Source organism: Anomaloglossus baeobatrachus, chromosome 4, assembly GCF_048569485.1.
Source record: "Anomaloglossus baeobatrachus isolate aAnoBae1 chromosome 4, aAnoBae1.hap1, whole genome shotgun sequence".
Classification (NCBI taxonomy): domain Eukaryota; kingdom Metazoa; phylum Chordata; class Amphibia; order Anura; family Aromobatidae; genus Anomaloglossus; species Anomaloglossus baeobatrachus.
In genome coordinates this window covers 704,236,362-704,253,924 of record NC_134356.1, presented here as the reverse complement: position 1 = coordinate 704,253,924, position 17,563 = coordinate 704,236,362, and the positions used below count along the sequence as shown (strand labels likewise).

The 17,563-nt window shown below is 47.4% G+C and overlaps 1 protein-coding gene across 2 annotated transcripts in view; it reads left to right on the top strand.

Annotated features, from left to right (window-relative positions):
• Positions 1 to 17,563, top strand: part of TMEM95 (transmembrane protein 95) — a 64,339-nt gene that overhangs the window by 24,445 nt on the left and 22,331 nt on the right. The window lies entirely within an intron of this gene.

The following is a 17,563-nucleotide window of genomic DNA, read 5'->3' as shown; positions in this document are numbered from 1 at the left end:
AGCAGCATAGTGGCTCAGTGGTTAGCAGCATGGTGGCTCAGTGGTTAGCAGCATGGTGGCTCGGTTAGCAGCATGGTTGCTCAGTGGTTAGCAGCATGGTTGCTCAGTGGTTAGCAGCATGGCGACTCAGTGGTTAGCAGCATGGTGGCTCAGTTCTTACCAGCATGGTGACTCAGTGGTTTTGTTCTATGACTCGGGGTTGTGAAGTGTCAGCAGCACCATATTGATAGCAGCCTGTTCCGCCTCCACTCCTTACATTGCACGTGTCCCAAAGCTCCAATGGACCCGACCCCTCAAATAATGCCAGAACCTCCAGCCTGCCAGAGCGAGCACTCGCAGCACGTGACCGCCCGTATTCCTACACTCCTCATGAACACACTGCTCACACTGTCTGCTCTTCCCCTCGGCCCCTCCATGTTCCCCTGGATTCTCCATGTTCCCCTTGGCCCTTCCATGTTCCCCTCGGCCTCTCCATGTTCCCCTCGGCCCCTCCATGTTCCCCTCGGCCCCTCCATGTTCCCCTGGACCCTCCATCTTCCCCTCGGCCCCTCCATGTTCCCTTTGGCCCCTCCATATTCCCCTGGACCCTCCATGTTCCCCTCGGCCCCTCCATGTTTCCCTGGACCCTCCATCTTCCCCTCGGCCCCTCCATGTTCCCTTTGGCCCCTCCATGTTCCCCTCGGCCCCTCCATATTCCCCTGGACCCTCCATGTTCCCCTGGACCCTCCATGTTCCCCTCGGCCCCTCCATGTTTCCCTGGACCCTCCATCTTCCCCTCGGCCCCTCCATGTTCCCTTTGGCCCCTCCATGTTCCCCTGGACCCTCCATGTTCCCCTCGGCCCCTCCATGTTCCCCTGGACCCATGGCAGGAGCGGCATCATCTGCTCTCAGGCTGTCATCTACTGACTGACCACTAGAGGCCGATGTTGTACCTCTGAATATATGGTGCTGCATTCTCACTGCTGACCACCGGAGGCCGCTGCTGTTGATATGATTTGCCCTTTAGTGATTGATTGTTCTCAGTGAGAGAAACAAAATTATAATTTTGTAGTTGTAGTAATTATTTCAAAGATCCTCCATTGCTGTGCTACAAGCAACCTCCTAATTTAAGGAGCATCATGATCCCAAGCTCAATGCCCTCAGACACACCAAGAGGAAGTTATCCTTGCAATATAAAGAGCTGCAAAACCTGCGCTCATGTAGAGACCAAAGACTGGATACAGATCCCTAACACACAGAGGACTATAAGATTCCTGGGACAGTCACATGTTCCTCTTCCAACGTGGTGTACTTAACCTGTGTACTATATGTCCTAGTAAGCAGGGCCCTCTTCCCTCTGTACTAGTCTGTCTATTGTAACTTGTATATGTATTCTGTATGTAACCCCCTTCCCATGTACAGCACCATGGAATTAATGGTGCTCTATAAATAAATAATAATAATAATAATTGGGGGTCTCTATGTTGGAGAAACAGGACAGAGATTGAGAGTAAGCATGAGATCTCACCGCCACACAATAACAGACAACAAAAACTCACCTGTGGCCAAACATTTCTGCGCTTCAGGACACAACAAAAACCATATGAAAGTTGTCATATTAAAAGGCAACTTCAGATCACAAAATCATCGAAGGGCCTGGGAATACAAATTCATCACAATGTTTAACTCTGTGGACACAGTGTAACAGCGTGTCCCTCCCCCGCCTGTGCTCATGGTGTAAAGGTGGTGTCACACACAGCGACAAGGACTTCGCTGCTACGTCACCATTTTCTGTGACGTAGCAGCGACTTCCTGTCGCTGTGTGTGAAATCCAGCAACGACCTGGCAACTGCTGTGAGGTCGCCAGTCGTTGCTGAATGTCCTGCTTCATTTTTTGCTTGTCGCTCTCCCGCTGTGAAGCGCACATCGCTGTGTGTGACAGCGAGAGAGCGACGAACTGAAACGAGCAGGGAGCAGGGAGACGGCTTCTGGCAGCCTGCGGTAAGCTGTAACCAAGGTAAACATCAGGTAACCAAGAAGCCCTTTTCTTGGTTACCCGATATTTGCATTAGTTACTAGCACCGCCGCTCTCACACTGTCAGTGCCGGCTCCTGCTCCCTGCACACAGCCAGAGTACACATCAGGTTAATTACCCGATGTGTACTCCAGCTACATGAGCAGGGATCCGGCATTGGCAGCGTGAGAGCACACCGCATAGCGCTGGCTCCCTGCACACGTAGCCGGAGTACACATCGGGTAATTAACCAGATGTGTACCCTGGCTAGGAGAGCAGGGAGCCAGTGCTAAGCGTGTGCGCTGGTAACCAAGGTAAATATCGGGTAATGGTTACCCGATATTTACCTTAGTTACCAAGTGCAGCATGGCTTCCACAGCGACGCGTGTCGTTATGATCGCTGCTGCGAGGTCAAGGTCGCAGAAAATGGTGACGTAACAGCGACGTCGCTGTCGCTATGTGTGAACCCAGCTTAATAGTCTGTCCCTCCTTGTACTGCTTCTGCTGGGAGATTGTTTGTTCTTCTCAGCATGGGACTTCTCCAACCACAACTTGGTAAACAGAACAGAGCCAGGAGTCTAAAGTCCATTCATGTATCAGATGTCTAGGGGGAGGTGTGCCCACCTAAGGGTGGTGTCACACACAGTGACGACAACAACGACGTCGCTGCTACGTCACCATTTTCTGTGACGTTGCAGCGACGTCGCTGTCGCTGTGTGTGACATCCAGCAACAAACTGGCCCCTGCTGTGAGGTCGCCGGTCGTTGCTGAATGTCCAGCTTCATTTTTTGGTCGTCGCTCTCCCGCTGTGACGCACACATCGCTGTGTGTGACAGCGAGAGAGCGACGAAATGAAGCGAGCAGGGAGCAGGAGCCGGCGTCTGGCAATCTGCGGTAAGCTGTAACCAAGGTAAACATTGGGTAACCAAGGGAAGACCTTTCCCTGGTTACCCGATATTTACCTTCGTTACCAGCGTCCGCCGCTCTCACTGTCAGTGCCGGCTCCTGCTCTCTGCACATGTAGCTGCAGTACACATCGGGTAATTAACCCGATGTGTACTGTAGCTAGGAGTGCAGGGAGCCAGCGCTAAGCAGTGTGCGCGGCTCCCTGCTCTCTGCACATGTAGCACAGCGACGCGTGTCGTTATGATCACTGCTGCGTCTGCTGTGTTTGACAGCTAAACAGCGATCATAACAGCGACTTACAAGGTCGCTGTTGCGTCACAGAAAATGGTGACGTAACAGCGACGTCGTTGTCGCTATGTGTGAACCCAGCTTAAGGGGCTGATCCCAGGAGAGAAGAACAATGAGATCCATGTTAGGTTAGTTGGATCTCGGCTGGAGAAGCACTAGGATCTATAGCTGAGGCTGGATCCTAGAGCCTGTGTATGGACTGTTACAGACTGGAGATCAGTGGCCACTTGGGATTGTGTTTTATTGTTCACCCTGTTGGACTCAAGGAACTCATAAGGACCATTGCCCTATTTTCCCTGGCATTGGGATACCGGGAGGCGCCCCTGGATCTTTTGTTTTGTTGTGGACTCCTTGCAGACTTTAAGTATTTATATTCATATTTTTTTTTTTAACTTCGTTTTATTAACAATTTCAAACATGGTACAACTGACATTTGCCATATAAAGATAGCTCAGTATATAGATAGTAATATTTAAATATAACAATGAACAGTCATGTAAAGTCCATAATATCTTTAGCACTTAACCTAGAACAATGTTATTATCCATACTTCTTATCATTTGCATATATATATCTAATTTTATATTGAGCATAAGAACAGCTGTAACTATCAGCATGATCATATTTTGAAAACAAGATAGAAAAAAGAAGAGAAAAAGGAGAAAAGAAAGAACAACAACAACAGCCGCATTGCATTATTATACCTCAATATACCATTGGACAGAGTTTCATATCCCAACATCTAACGGGAACCACCGTTATCCGCATAATCTCCCTCAAACCTCCGCAAGTGTCTGGAGAAGAATTCCATAAACCCCAGATTTTGTTACATTTTCCCGGGCACCCCCTATTATAATATACCACCCGCTCATAGACTATGGTTGCATTGACTAGTGTAACCCAGGACCGGACAGTTGGATTCGAATCTCCCATCCACCTCAGAGCTATTAATTTCCTAGCCAGAAACAATGCCTCTCTGAGGAATATTGTCATGTAATGATCCCAGGACTCTTCCTCCCCCCCCCAAACAGGCATATCAAAGGGTCACACAAAACAGGAATCGACACAATCGATGTCCGCAGAGATGTCACTCCCCGCCAGTACGAAGATATATTGGGACAGCTCTAGATCATATGTATGAAATTTGCCCCTGAGAGATGACCCCTCGGGCACTCCGATGTACGAGAATGGCCCATACTAAATAATGGAGTTGGAGTAAGGTATGCCTGGTGGACAATGTAGCATTGAATCAACTTATTATTAACCGAAGGGGATACCGCAGTCGGAGATTCCAATATCTCTTCCCATTCCTCTCCCTGTAGAGAGGAAATTAGAGATTTCCATCTATCCTGGGCTGGCAAGGGGTCCGACTCCACCCCACCGACAACAGGTAAGTATATATAGCTGAGATGAGGCCTCGAGGTCCTTGTGATTTTAGAATACCTATCATAGGAAGTGATGATATCAATTTCCTCACTCCAATGTTCTGTATGTGGGATTGAATCGCTGTGCGAATCTGCAGGTATCTAAAAAACTGTGATCTTGGAACATTATATTCAATCTGGACTTGTTCAAAGGACTTGAAGGTTGTGGTTCCCGGGACAGAAAGATCACCTAATGCACTGACGCTGTGAGTGGCCCAGAATTGCGTCGAGGGGTGATCTCTCAGGGTATGGAAGTGGCTATTCCCCCATAATGGGAGTTCCGCCACCACCCCTTCGAAGTGTACCACCCTCTTGGCTTGTCGCCAGACTAATCTTGCCAACCTGAGGAGGGGTAATTGCCGTGGTGTTCTCAGTCCTTCTGATTCGAGAAAACCCACTAAACAATCAGTCCCAGCCGCGTGTGCCAAGTGACTCTCAGAGTTTGGCAGCTGACATCCAGGCATCCAAGTCTCTAGTGCCCTAAGCTGTCCCGCGAGGTAGTAGAGGAAGAACTCCGGCAGAGCCATCCCTCCCAGTCTTTTGGATCTCTGTAAAATTGATAACCGAAGTTTGGGTCTGGATTTCCCCCATATGAAAGAAGTAGTAAGCGAGTTCAACATTGAGAAGAAGGATTTGGGTACTGATACTGCACTATGTTGTAGTGTGTAGCTAAGCTTTGGAAGTAATATCATTTTGATTAAATTTATTCTGCCAACCACTGACAAGGGTAGCTTGCTCCACAAGTTATATTTAAGCTTAACGTGCTCCAGAAGTGGTGTTATACTCGTCTGCAGGTCTAGTGTATGGTCTTTCTGTATGTGTATTCCCAGGTATTTAAAGCTAGTTACCACTTGCAGAGGTGACCTACCCTCCATTGAAATTCCAGACCCATGCATTAATGGCATCAAAGCCGACTTATCCCAGTTGATGCGTAGTCCCGAAAACTCCCCAAATGTATCTATAGTGTCTATAACCACCGGTAGAGTCTCTTGCACTCGATCTAAGAAGACAACCATGTCATCCGCATACAATCCTATTTGATCTGTGCGGTCGGCTATAGTGATCCAGTGATCTGTGGATGAGAGCGGATTCTAATTGCCAAAGCTTCAATAACTAGTGCAAACAATGCTGGAGACAGAGGGCATCCCTGTCTTGTGCCCCGATTCAATGAGAATGGCGTACATAGCACCATTGACTAGTATCCTGGCTGTCGGGGACCTATACAACATATGAATCCAGTTACTGAATTTAGGCCCAAAGGCGAATCTCCGGAGGCAGGCAAATAAAAATGGCCATTCTACCGAGTCAAATGCCTTGGCCATGTCCAGCGAGGCCAAGGCCCACTCGTTCTCCTGGACCAGTGTGCTATATTGCACTACGGACTGGACCCGTCTTATATTTATAGAGGTGTTTTTCCCAGGCATAAATCCGGTTTGATCTGGGTGAACTATACTCAATATGACTGAATTAAGCCTGGACGCCAGTATTTTGGTAAAGATCTTGTAATCCACATTAACTAGGGATATAGGACGGTATGAACCGCAGTCTAGTGGGTCTTTACCCTCCTTCCTCAGCACGACTATATGTGCTTCGTATGAGGAGGCAGGTAGAGAGTCGCTGGCTGAAAAATGTGAGAAAACCTCTAAAAGAATCGGGGCCAATACGTCACAATATTTACTATAGAATTCTATGGGAAGGCCATCTGGACCCGGAGATTTCCCCCTAGCCATATCCGAGATGGCAGTAATCACTTCATCCAGTGTGATGTCCGCCTCCAGAGACTCCCGTTGTGATCCACTCAAAGTGGGAAACTCCAAATCCGACAAATATGTCACGCAACTTTGAACTCCATGAGGATTTCTAGAAGTGTATAGGGTTTTATAGTATTCACAAAAGCACTCTAAATTATCCTCAGGGGATGTAGCTTTTGAGCCATCCATCCTCCCTATACCCAATATTGTATTTGAAGTGTTGTGTTGCCTAACCATATACAGTTAGGTCCAGAAATATTTGGACAGTGACACAATTTTCGCGAGTTGGGCTCTGCATGCCACCACATTGGATTTGAAATGAAACCTCTACAACAGAATTCAAGTGCAGATTGTAACGTTTAATTTGAAGGTTTGAACAAAAATATCTGATAGAAATTGTAGGAATTGTCACATTTCTTTACAAACACTCCACATTTTAGGAGGTCAAAAGTAATTGGACAAATAAACCAAACCCAAACAAAATATTTTTATTTTCAATATTTTGTTGCGAATCCTTTAGAGGCAATCACTGCCTTAAGTCTGGAACCCATGGACATCACCAAACGCTGGGTTTCCTCCTTCTTAATGCTTTGCCAGGCCTTTACAGCTGCAGCCTTCAGGTCTTGCTTGTTTGTGGGTATTTCCGTCTTAAGTCTGGATTTGAGCAAGTGAAATGCATGCTCAATTGGGTTAAGATCTGGTGATTGACTTGGCCATTGCAGAATGTTCCACTTTTTTGCACTCACGAACTCCTGGGTAGCTTTGGCTGTATGCTCGGGGTCATTGTCCATCTGTACTATGAAGCGCCGTCCGATCAACTTTGCGGCATTTGGCTGAATCTGGGCTGAAAGTATATCCCGGTACACTTCAGAATTCATCCGGCTACTCTTGTCTGCTGTTATGTCATCAATAAACATAAGTGACCCAGTGCCATTGAAAGCCATGCATGCCCATGCCATCACGTTGCCTCCACCATGTTTTACAGAGGATGTGGTGTGCCTTGGATCATGTGCCGTTCCCTTTCTTCTCGAAACTTTTTTCTTCCCATCATTCTGGTACAGGTTGATCTTTGTCTCATCTGTCCATAGAATACTTTTCCAGAACTGAGCTGGCTTCATGAGGTGTTTTTCAGCAAATTTAACTCTGGCCTGTCTATTTTTGAAATTGATGAATGGTTTGCATCTAGAATTGAACCCTTTGTATTTACTTTCATGGAGTCTTCTCTTTACTGTTGACTTAGAGACAGATACACCTACTTCACTGAGAGTGTTCTGGACTTCAGTTGATGTTGTGAACGGGTTCTTCTTCACCAAAGAAAGTATGCGGCGATCATCCACCACTGTTGTCATCCGTGGACGCCAAGGCCTTTTTGAGTTCCCAAGCTCACCAGTCAATTCCTTTTTTCTCAGAATGTACCCGACTGTTGATTTTGCTACTCCAAGCATGTCTGCTATCTCTCTGATGGATTTTTTCTTTTTTTTCAGCCTCAGGATGTTCTGCTTCACCTCAATTGAGAGTTCCTTAGACCGCATGTTGTCTGGTCACAGCAACAGCTTCCAAATGCAAAACCACACACCTGTAATCAACCCCAGACCTTTTAACTACTTCATTGATTACAGGTTAACGAGGGAGACGCCTTCAGAGTTAATTGCAGCCCTTAGAGTCCCTTGTCCAATTACTTTTGGTCCCTTGAAAAAGAGGAGGCTATGCATTACAGAGCTATGATTCCTAAACCCTTTCTCCGATTTGGATGTGAAAACTCTCATATTGCAGGTGGGAGTGTGCACTTTCAGCCCATATTATATATATAATTGTATTTCTGAACATGTTTTTGTAAACAGCTAAAATAACAAAACTTGTGTCACTGTCCAAATATTTCTGGACCTAACTGTATGCCAATAATTTACTGGATTGATTTCCAAGCTCAAAATATGATTGTCGGGTAAAGAACAATTTGCGTTTGGACTTGGTCTCAGAGTGTTGCATATATAACCTATATGATTGCATCCAGGCCGCCCTATTTCCATCGGTTGGGGCCGATATATATATTGCCTCTGAGTCCCTAAGTCTCCCCTCTACTATATCATCCTCAGTTTTAGTCACTCTTTTAAGATATGTTATGGTTGAAGACAAACACCCTCTAAGGTAGGCTTTAAGGGTGTCCCACACCAAGTTAATATTCCGGGGTTAAAGGTGGGCTTCCAGGAAATCCTCTATTTGGGTCAGAGTTCTATCACTTTGATCTATTAGTTTCAACCAAAAGGGGTTTAACCTCCAAAAGGGTTTACCAACACCTTGGTTAGTCTTCATAGTAAGAATCACTGGGCTGTGATCTGATATGACCCTGACCCCGTGTACCACGTCATCCACCCAGGTTGCGATATTGCTCGACCCAAAAATATAATCCAGTCGGGACAGCGTGCGTCTAGTAGAAGAATGATATGTATATTCTCAGGTGTTAGGATGCCGGAGTCGCCAAAGGTCAATCCACCCTCCTCCCTCCGCGCATTGCTGCAAATCAGTCAAGTGTGTGGCCGAATGTTGTCCCCCTCCATCCATCCGAAACCTGTCCTGCTCCTCATTCATCACAAGATTAAAATCCCCCATACATAACACATACGCATCTGGATAATTGAGGGCAAAGCTCAGTGCTTGTTTAAGAATGGAGATGCGAGCTGGCGGGGGGGGGGGGGGGGTTGTAAATACATAATAGCACATACTCTCTAGAGTTTATAGACGCATATATAAACACAAATCGCCCCTCCGGGTCACGCCTCACCACCTTCACTTCCCAACGGATATGTCTATGGACTAATAGAGAGACACCCCTGGAGTAGCTGGTGTGGAACGCATGTGCCGACCATTGTACCCACGGTTTGTTTACTAGTCTGGCTGTGTCCCGTGTGAGGTGAGTCTCTACCAGTACCACCAGTTGGGCCTTGACTTGCTTATTTTGGGAGAATACCTTAATACGTGTTTTGGGCGATTTAAGGCCTCTGACATTCCAGGTCATAAATATTAGCTCTGACCCCATATTACATACATCTTTTTATAGAACCAGGATCCCAGGTATAAGACGCTTTCTGCCCAACAAGTAAGTGTGGTTAACCCTCCAACAGTAATAAGCCTGTCCCTGCAAAGAAATAAAGTTAATGCAATTGCAGCTGTAAACATAGAACCAATATCGAACTTCAGGACCTTTCCGATAAGTCCTGTAAAACATTTCAAACATCAATGGGGATACCACCACTGAACACAGTGTCCTGGTATAGGTGGTATAAGGGTGCACAAGATAGGGCTCCCATTTCACAAGAACCAATTCCTGGCCAATTCCTCCATCACTCGAGGCACGGGGAAGTCCCATCTGTCTCCAAAGGGGGCTTCAAGCAACCATGGAAGAGGAGGGTCGCCAGGGGGTACAGAAAATGTCACCTAGGAAAGTAATCTCATTGCTTCTGCCCCCTTAGGTTTCGGGTGTACCTGTAGCCAGTCCTCAGCCTCAGCAGGTGTAGTAAAAAACAGAGGCGACCCTTCATGCACTATGCGGAGCTGGGCAGGGTACAGCATAGAGTAGATGATGTTCCACTCCCTTAATTTCTTCTTCACCTCCATGAAGTGGGCCCTCTGTTTCTGGAGGTCCACCGAAAAGTCCGGAAAGATCGAGAGCGCAGTATTATTGAACTTGAGTGGGCTCTTCTGTCGGGCCAGACGGAGTGCTGTGTCTCTATCTCTGTAGTTGAGCTTCCTTGCTAAAAAGGGACGTGGTGGCGCGCGTGGAATAGGAGGCTTCGTTGGAACTCTCCGAGATTACATTTCAGCCTCTCCTCCAGGAATTGTTCCGGATGCTGACCTTCCGAGCGCTCTGGCAGTCCTATGATTTGTATATTGTTTCGACGCATGCGGTTCTCCAGATCGTCTGCTTTCTGGTGCCATGCATTTGCCGATCCGGCCATTGTGGTCATTTTTGTTTTGAGTGCTACAGTTTGATCCTCAAGTTCAGACACTCGCGTCTCGACGTCTGCTGTTCGGGCCCTCAAGGATTGCATGTCCTGACGCAGGAGGCCCACCTCTGAATGTACCTGCTCAATTTTCCCTGTCAGGGAGCTGTTGCTTGTAGAAATTACCTGCCTCAGGGTTAAATCATCTTTATCCTCTGACCCGTCATCCAATAGTGCCTGACCTTTTGGGGTGGCATTTCTCTTGGCTTTAGGGGCATCTGCCTGACCACCCCTTGCGAACTCCTTATGTTTGTCAATAGCTCCACTTTGTTTAGGGGGACACATATTCATACACTGGGGATTTGCTGATTCTGCACCCCTCTCTTATCGTGCCCCCGTGCGTCTGAATCTGTGCCTTTATAATGTATATTTAGTAATATGTCTGTCTCCACTTCCTCACCACGTCCAGAGAGCCGGAAAACAGCCACTTATATGGTGGATAATAAGAATGAAGGGAGTCCTAGGGCAGCACAGCACTCAGGGTGTATTTATCAGGATGATGCAGGCCTGCGCAGCGTGGGGACTTCAATATGTGCCACTTATTTGTTTTCATGTGTCAGGAAGAATCTGCAGGGCCTGTTTTGCAAGGCACACACTCGAGACCCTCCAGCACTCTATGGGTTAAAGTCTCCCACACAGCCACCGGCCCCTGCTGCTCATTGACTGCCAGTTACACAGCTAAGGGATTAACTCCCTGTGCTCACCACTCCCCGGTCTTCACCTCTGGCCATAAATCTGTCACTCCTCACTGCTCTCCGGAGTCATGCTCTGTTGCTCACTGAAAATGTAGGCTGTGGGAAGATGGCTGCTGCTCCACACTCTCCAGCCTCAGGAGATCCAGCAACGCCGTGCAGGAGTCAGAGAATAGCTCCAGTGGGAATCGCCAGCCTCCAGATGGTGTCTCCTGTCACAGCAGCAGGTCAGTGAGTAAATGGATCAGGTAACCGGGTGTAAATGGCCATGATAAGATCAGGATTATAGGAGCTCTCTTCCCATGCGTCCTCTCTGGTCGGCTACATCGCCCTGCCCCCCCATTTATATTCATATTTGGTGCTTTATCTTTGTGGTTCCAATAAAGCCTTTTGGATTGTTCCTTGGCCTGGCGTCCCTCACTGCTCTGTCGCATACCCCATCACAAACTGGTTGGCAGCAGTGGGATCAGAGCATGGAGGATAACAGCCCATCAACGTCTGAAACCAGAACCTCAGGATACAGGAACTGGACTATGTCGAACATCAAAACAAAGGCCCGTGAAGAACAGTTTTATGCCAAGTGCCCTACTGAGATCCGGGAATGGGTGCGTGAGAGGAGACCAGAGACAGTGGAAAAGCTGCTGCTCAAGCTGATGAGGTGCTCACTATCAAGCCTCAGTGGAAGAAGCTGCTAGCAGAGGGTGCAAAAATGACCAACACCAGAGGTTCCTTGTCCTTCAGTGCCCAATGTTCCTCAACCTCCTAGATCACCACCTCATGTGGATACCCGTGTGTATGTGCCTCCAGTTATTTCTACCACATTTTCTGGAATGCGACGAGGAGAGAAAGTAGAATAGCGAAGATGTTATAGCTGTGGGCATCCCGGGCATCTGCAGGCCACATGCCCATCTATCCCATGAAGTCATCCTCCAAATCAACAACCACCTCCAGCACCTGCACCTCCCTATCAGTCACCAAGGTCTCCTACCTACTTCTCCAGAAGGCAAACTGGAAGGAGTGAGACGCAGCGCAGATGTTATCAATGTGGGCAGCCTGGTCATCTGCAAGCTCACTGTCCAGGTGTTCAGAGGCAGAACAGCTGCAGACCACCTTTGCCTGTCCATTATCTACAGACACCCTCAGCAGGAGAAGAGCTGTATTCTGGCCCTGATGATTTGCCAAGTGACTCTGATATGTTGACTTCCCTACCAGGAGTCTATGGAGTGCGAGCCACAGCCACCCGTTCTTATGATCTTCGGCATAAACATCTACAGGAAGTCGTGCTGGATGGCCAAAAAGTTGTTGGCTTTTTGTGACACTGGGGCTTTTCTCACCATAGCAGATCACCGAGTAATTCAACCAGAAGCAATTCAAAAGGGACCAGGAATTGCCATTGAATTGGCTGGAGGTACTCAGAGATATATTCCAAGAGCAAGTGTAACCCTGGATTATGGTTTTGAGGCAAAACAATGCATTATTGGTGTGATGAGTGGCCTTCCTGCAGACATTCTCTTAGGCAATGATGTGGGAGATATACAATGCCAATTTGTGGATGCAGGAAGCAGAGTTTAAGTGAAGGAGGATACAAACTGGAGCCAAACATTCAACCCTACAATCTTCATCGTACACTAAAGAACCTGAAGCCAACACCCAAAATGCAGATGGATTGTCCAGGCAAGAAGAGCCCTGAGTCAGGTCCGCCATGTTTACGTGTACTTGACAAGCGACCTGTTGAGGTCACTAGTCCGTACACAAATTGAGAGGGGAAGGGATTGTAACAGCGTGTCCCTCCCCCCGCCTGTGCTCATGGTGTAATAGTCTGTCCCTCCTTTGCACTGCTTCTACTGGGAGATTGTTTGTTCTTCTCAGCATGGGACTTCTCCAACCACAACTTGGTAAACAGAACAGAGCCAGGAGTCTAAAGTCCATTCATGTATCAGATGTCTAGGGGGAGGTGTGCCCACCTAAGGGGCTGATCCCAAGAGAGAAGAACAATGAGACCCATGTTAGGTTAGTTGGATCTCGGCTGGAGAAGCACTAGGATCTATAGCTGAGGCTGGATCCTAGGGCCTGTGTATGGACTGTTACAGACTGGAGATCAGTGGCCACTTGGGATTGTGTTTTATTGTTCCACCTGTTGGACTCAAGGAACTCATATAAGGACCATTGCCCTATTTTCCCTGGCATCGGAATACCGGGCGGTGCCCCTGGATCTTTTGTTTTGTTGTGGACTCCTTGCAGACTTTAAGGATTTATATTTGTTTTAGTGCTTTATCTTTGTGGTTCCAATAAAGCCCTTTGGATTGTTCCTTGGCCTGGCGTCTCTCACTGCTCTGTCGCATACCCCGTCACACACAGGATTCAGCCTATCAGGAGGATTTATGACTCACTACAAAATCTGAGCTCCAGAAACAGGGCACAGGCCTCTGATCCTACAAGAATACAGAATCTAAGGAGTCTGCTCCAGAGATAGTGAGGGCACCAGACCTCTGATCTTCCATGGACTCTGCTCTAGAGACAGTGAGGGCAGCAGACCTCTGATCCCACATGGATATTGGGACAATAAACCTCTCACACCACTAATCAAAGCTAATTAAGGATTCCCTCTCTAAAGGTGGCGTCGCACACAGTGACGACGACAACGACGTCGCTGCTACGTCACCATTTTCTGTGACGTAGCATCGATGTCGCTGTGTGTGACATCCAGCAACGACCTGGCCCCTGCTGTGAGGTCGCCGGTCGTTGCGGAATGTCCTGCTTCATTTTTTACTCGTTGCTCTACCGCTGTGAAGCACACATCGCTGTGTGTGACAGCGAGAGAGCGACGAACTGAAGCGAGCAGGGAGCAGGGAGACGGCGTCTGGCAGCTGCGGTAAGCTGTAACCACGGTAAACATCGGGTAACCAAGGGAAGCCCTTTCCTTGGTTACCCGATATTTACCTTCGTTACCAGCGTCCGCCGCTCTCGCTGCCAGTGCCGGCTCCCTGGTCCCTGCACACGTAGCTGGAGTACACATCGGGTAATTAACCCGATGTGTACTCTGGCTAGGAGTGCAGGGAACACAGAGCCGGCACTGGCAGCGTGAGAGCGGCGGACGCTAGTAACTAAGGTAAATATCGGGTAACCAAAAGAAGTGCTTTCCTTGGTTACCCGATATTTACCTTAGTTACAAGCGCAGCATCGCTTCCACGCGGCGCTGCTGGCTGGGGGCTGGTCACTGGTGAGATCTGCCTGTTTGACAGCTCACCAGCGACCACGTAACGACGCTGCGTCGCTATGTGTAACCCCAGCTTAAGCTCAGTGTTTGTTATTTAAATGTCTTTTATTATGCCACCCCTGTGCTCTGTTTGTGCATATATTGGTGTTTCTTCAGATATTTTGTCATACCATGCCTGATGAAGGGACCTGAGATGTCTCGAAAGTTTACATTTGCTTTTAGTTTATTTTAGTTAGCCATTAAAAGGTATCACAAGTACAAAATTATATGATTTTTCATCTGGCTAACAAAGTACCAAAACTTTTTCTCTTGTAACTTGCCCTTTAGTAACATGGCCGATACTGTTTATGACAACGCCATGTGGGTTCTGTCTGTGCCTGAAACAAGAAATTGGAATCCAGCATCTGCTTCATATAGTTATAACATGGCCGTACAAAAAAACTGTAAAAGCCTAAAACACCAGGATCACAATGAAGATAGAGGAGATGTAAAAGGATCAAACACCATGATTACAATGAAGGTAGAGGAGATGTAAAAGCCTAAAACACCATGATTACAATGAAGATAGAGGAGATGTAAAAGCATAAAAACACCATGATTACAATGAAGGTAGAGGAGATGTAAAAGCCTAAAACACCATGATCACAATGAAGGTAGAGGAGATGTAAAAGCATAAAACACCATGATTACAATGAAGGTAGAGGAGATGTGAAAGCATAAAACACCATGATCACAATGAAGGTAGAGGAGATGTAAAAGCCTAAAACACCATGATTACAATGAAGGTAGAGGAGATGTAAAAGCATAAAACACCATGATTACAATGAAGGTAGAGGAGATGTAAAAGCATAAAACACCATGATTACAATGAAGGTAGAGGAGATGTGAAAGCATAAAACACCATGATTACAATGAAGGTAGAGGAGATGTGAAAGCCTAAAACACCATGATTACAATGAAGGTAGAGGAGATGTGAAAGCCTAAAACACCATGATTACAATGAAGGTAGAGGAGATGTAAAAGCATAAAACACCATGATTACAATGAAGGTAGAGGAGATGTAAAAGCATAAAACACCATGATTACAATGAAGGTAGAGGAGATGTAAAAGCATAAAACACCATGATCACAATGAAGGTAGAGGAGATGTAAAAGCATAAAACACCATGATTACAATGAAGGTAGAGGAGATGTGAAAGCATAAAACACCATGATTACAATGAAGGTAGAGGAGATGTGAAAGCCTAAAACACCATGATTACAATGAAGGTAGAGGAGATGTGAAAGCCTAAAACACCAGGTAGAGGTGATGTAAAAGCCTTAAAACACCATGATCACAATGAAGGTAGAGGAGATGTAAAAGCTTAAAACACCATTATTACAATGACGATAGAGGAGATGTAAAAGCATAAAACACCATGATCACAATGAAGGTAGAGGAGATGTAAAAGCTTAAAACACCATGATTACAATGAAGATAGAAGAAACAAAGGTTCCAGGCGGCACACAATCCAAGGTGGACTTGCTATCACCTAGGGTAGCCTCTCCTACACACCCTATGTTTGGAAGTTTCCCGGCCTTCTGGGTCAAAAACGGATCAGGTGGATAGGACTTCCGCAGTTGAAGCACCCTGTGATGGTGTGATATGGTGGGTTCAGTATTATATTTACTGATTTTAGTAATGTTTCCTTGTTGTTCTGTATCATTGTGTGTTGCCCATCTTGTCAAGAGTCTTAATTATAATACATGAGGTTGAATAATTGAATTAGCTCTTTTCCTGACTGTCCATTCATTACTCCCCTGTTCTCCAAATTCCGAAATCACCCCCTTTAGTGCCTCCGTCTGCAGGGAGGCCTGAAAACCATCCATCGTGTCTGCCTACCCCTGGATATAAGGATTTAGCCTGAGCGGAACAAGGAGGCAGCAAGATTCATCCTTTGTTGGACGCTGATGCTATGGCCAGCACCCTGGAGAGATTTGGAGAAGCTCTAATTACTCTGGAAAAGAGACAGCTGGAGGATTGTGACTCTCGTCTCCCGGCCATTTATCCTGTTACTGGACTATATCCGTGTTTATGGACTATTTTACCCTCTGTGCAGTGGATTATTTTATGGACCTTTTGGATTGCATGGAATAAAGGATCTCTGGATTGTTCACTAATCTCTCGCTCTGTTGATTGTGTGATATGGGAGAAGGACCCCGTCACAACTGGTGGCAGTGGTGGGATCAACAGAACGCAGCCCAATGGAGATCCACTCACAGAGTGAATACAGAAACTGGTCTATATCCAGTCTACAGGAGAGAGAGAGACAGAGATCTGGGCCTGAGCTACCAGGGGCAGACTAAAGAGGCCTTAATTGATCTACTGGTGGGTGCGAGCCAGTCCACCTCCTCCCAGATGTCTAACAGACAAGCACTGGAGAAGGGAACCCCGCCTCAAAAAGCCAGTGGTTTGTGTGGTATGAAGAACAGATGCCGGTTCTGGGCCCAGGTGTATTTCAGGAGTGTAAGAAGGAGGGGGAGGCTGCTCGCCGAGAACAGAGGAGACAAGAAGCAATGGAGTCCGACAGAGGGAGTAATGTGAGTTGGAGTGTAAACCCAGCGATCCGGGAGGCTGTACGGATCACCCGGGCGGACTTCAAGCCATTTGATGAGACTTCCGGAGATGTGGAAGGGTTCTTCAAGGAATTTGAGGAGCAGTGTGCGGTGATGGAGGTTCCCCACTCTGGCTGGATGTGTTTGTTAGTGGGACTCCTGAACGGAAGCATGGCAGAGGCTTATCGCACCATTGCCTCACAGCAGAACCGGGATTACATTGTAACGCAGACTATCCTGGATTACCATGCTATCACCCCAGACTCACATAGGGCACAGTTTAGTATGTATGCCCATAAGATGTCCCAGGCATGTCAGAGCTTTCTGGAAGCGGAAAATGCCTTCACTGTGGAAGATGTTATATGTCGGGGGCCAGCTTCCCCGTCGCGGGGGCTGCTCGGGGAGATCGTGCTTGGATCCGGTGACTTCTCCTCGGTGGCTCGAGTGGGCCGGACCCGGGGCTCGAGCAGCGCTCCTCGCCCACGAGTGAAAAGGGGAGAGAATTGGATTTTTTTTGGATATATATAGAGTTCGTGACGCCACCCATGGGTTGTGGTGATGGTGGGCACCACCACTGCTGGTGACGGGGTTCCCGGGAACGATGGTGGGGAGCAGCTAGGTGTTGACCCCTCTGTGGGTAGGGGCTGTTGGTCCCGGGGCCCGGTAGGAGGGAGGGTTCCTTAGGATGGGTTTTGGCAG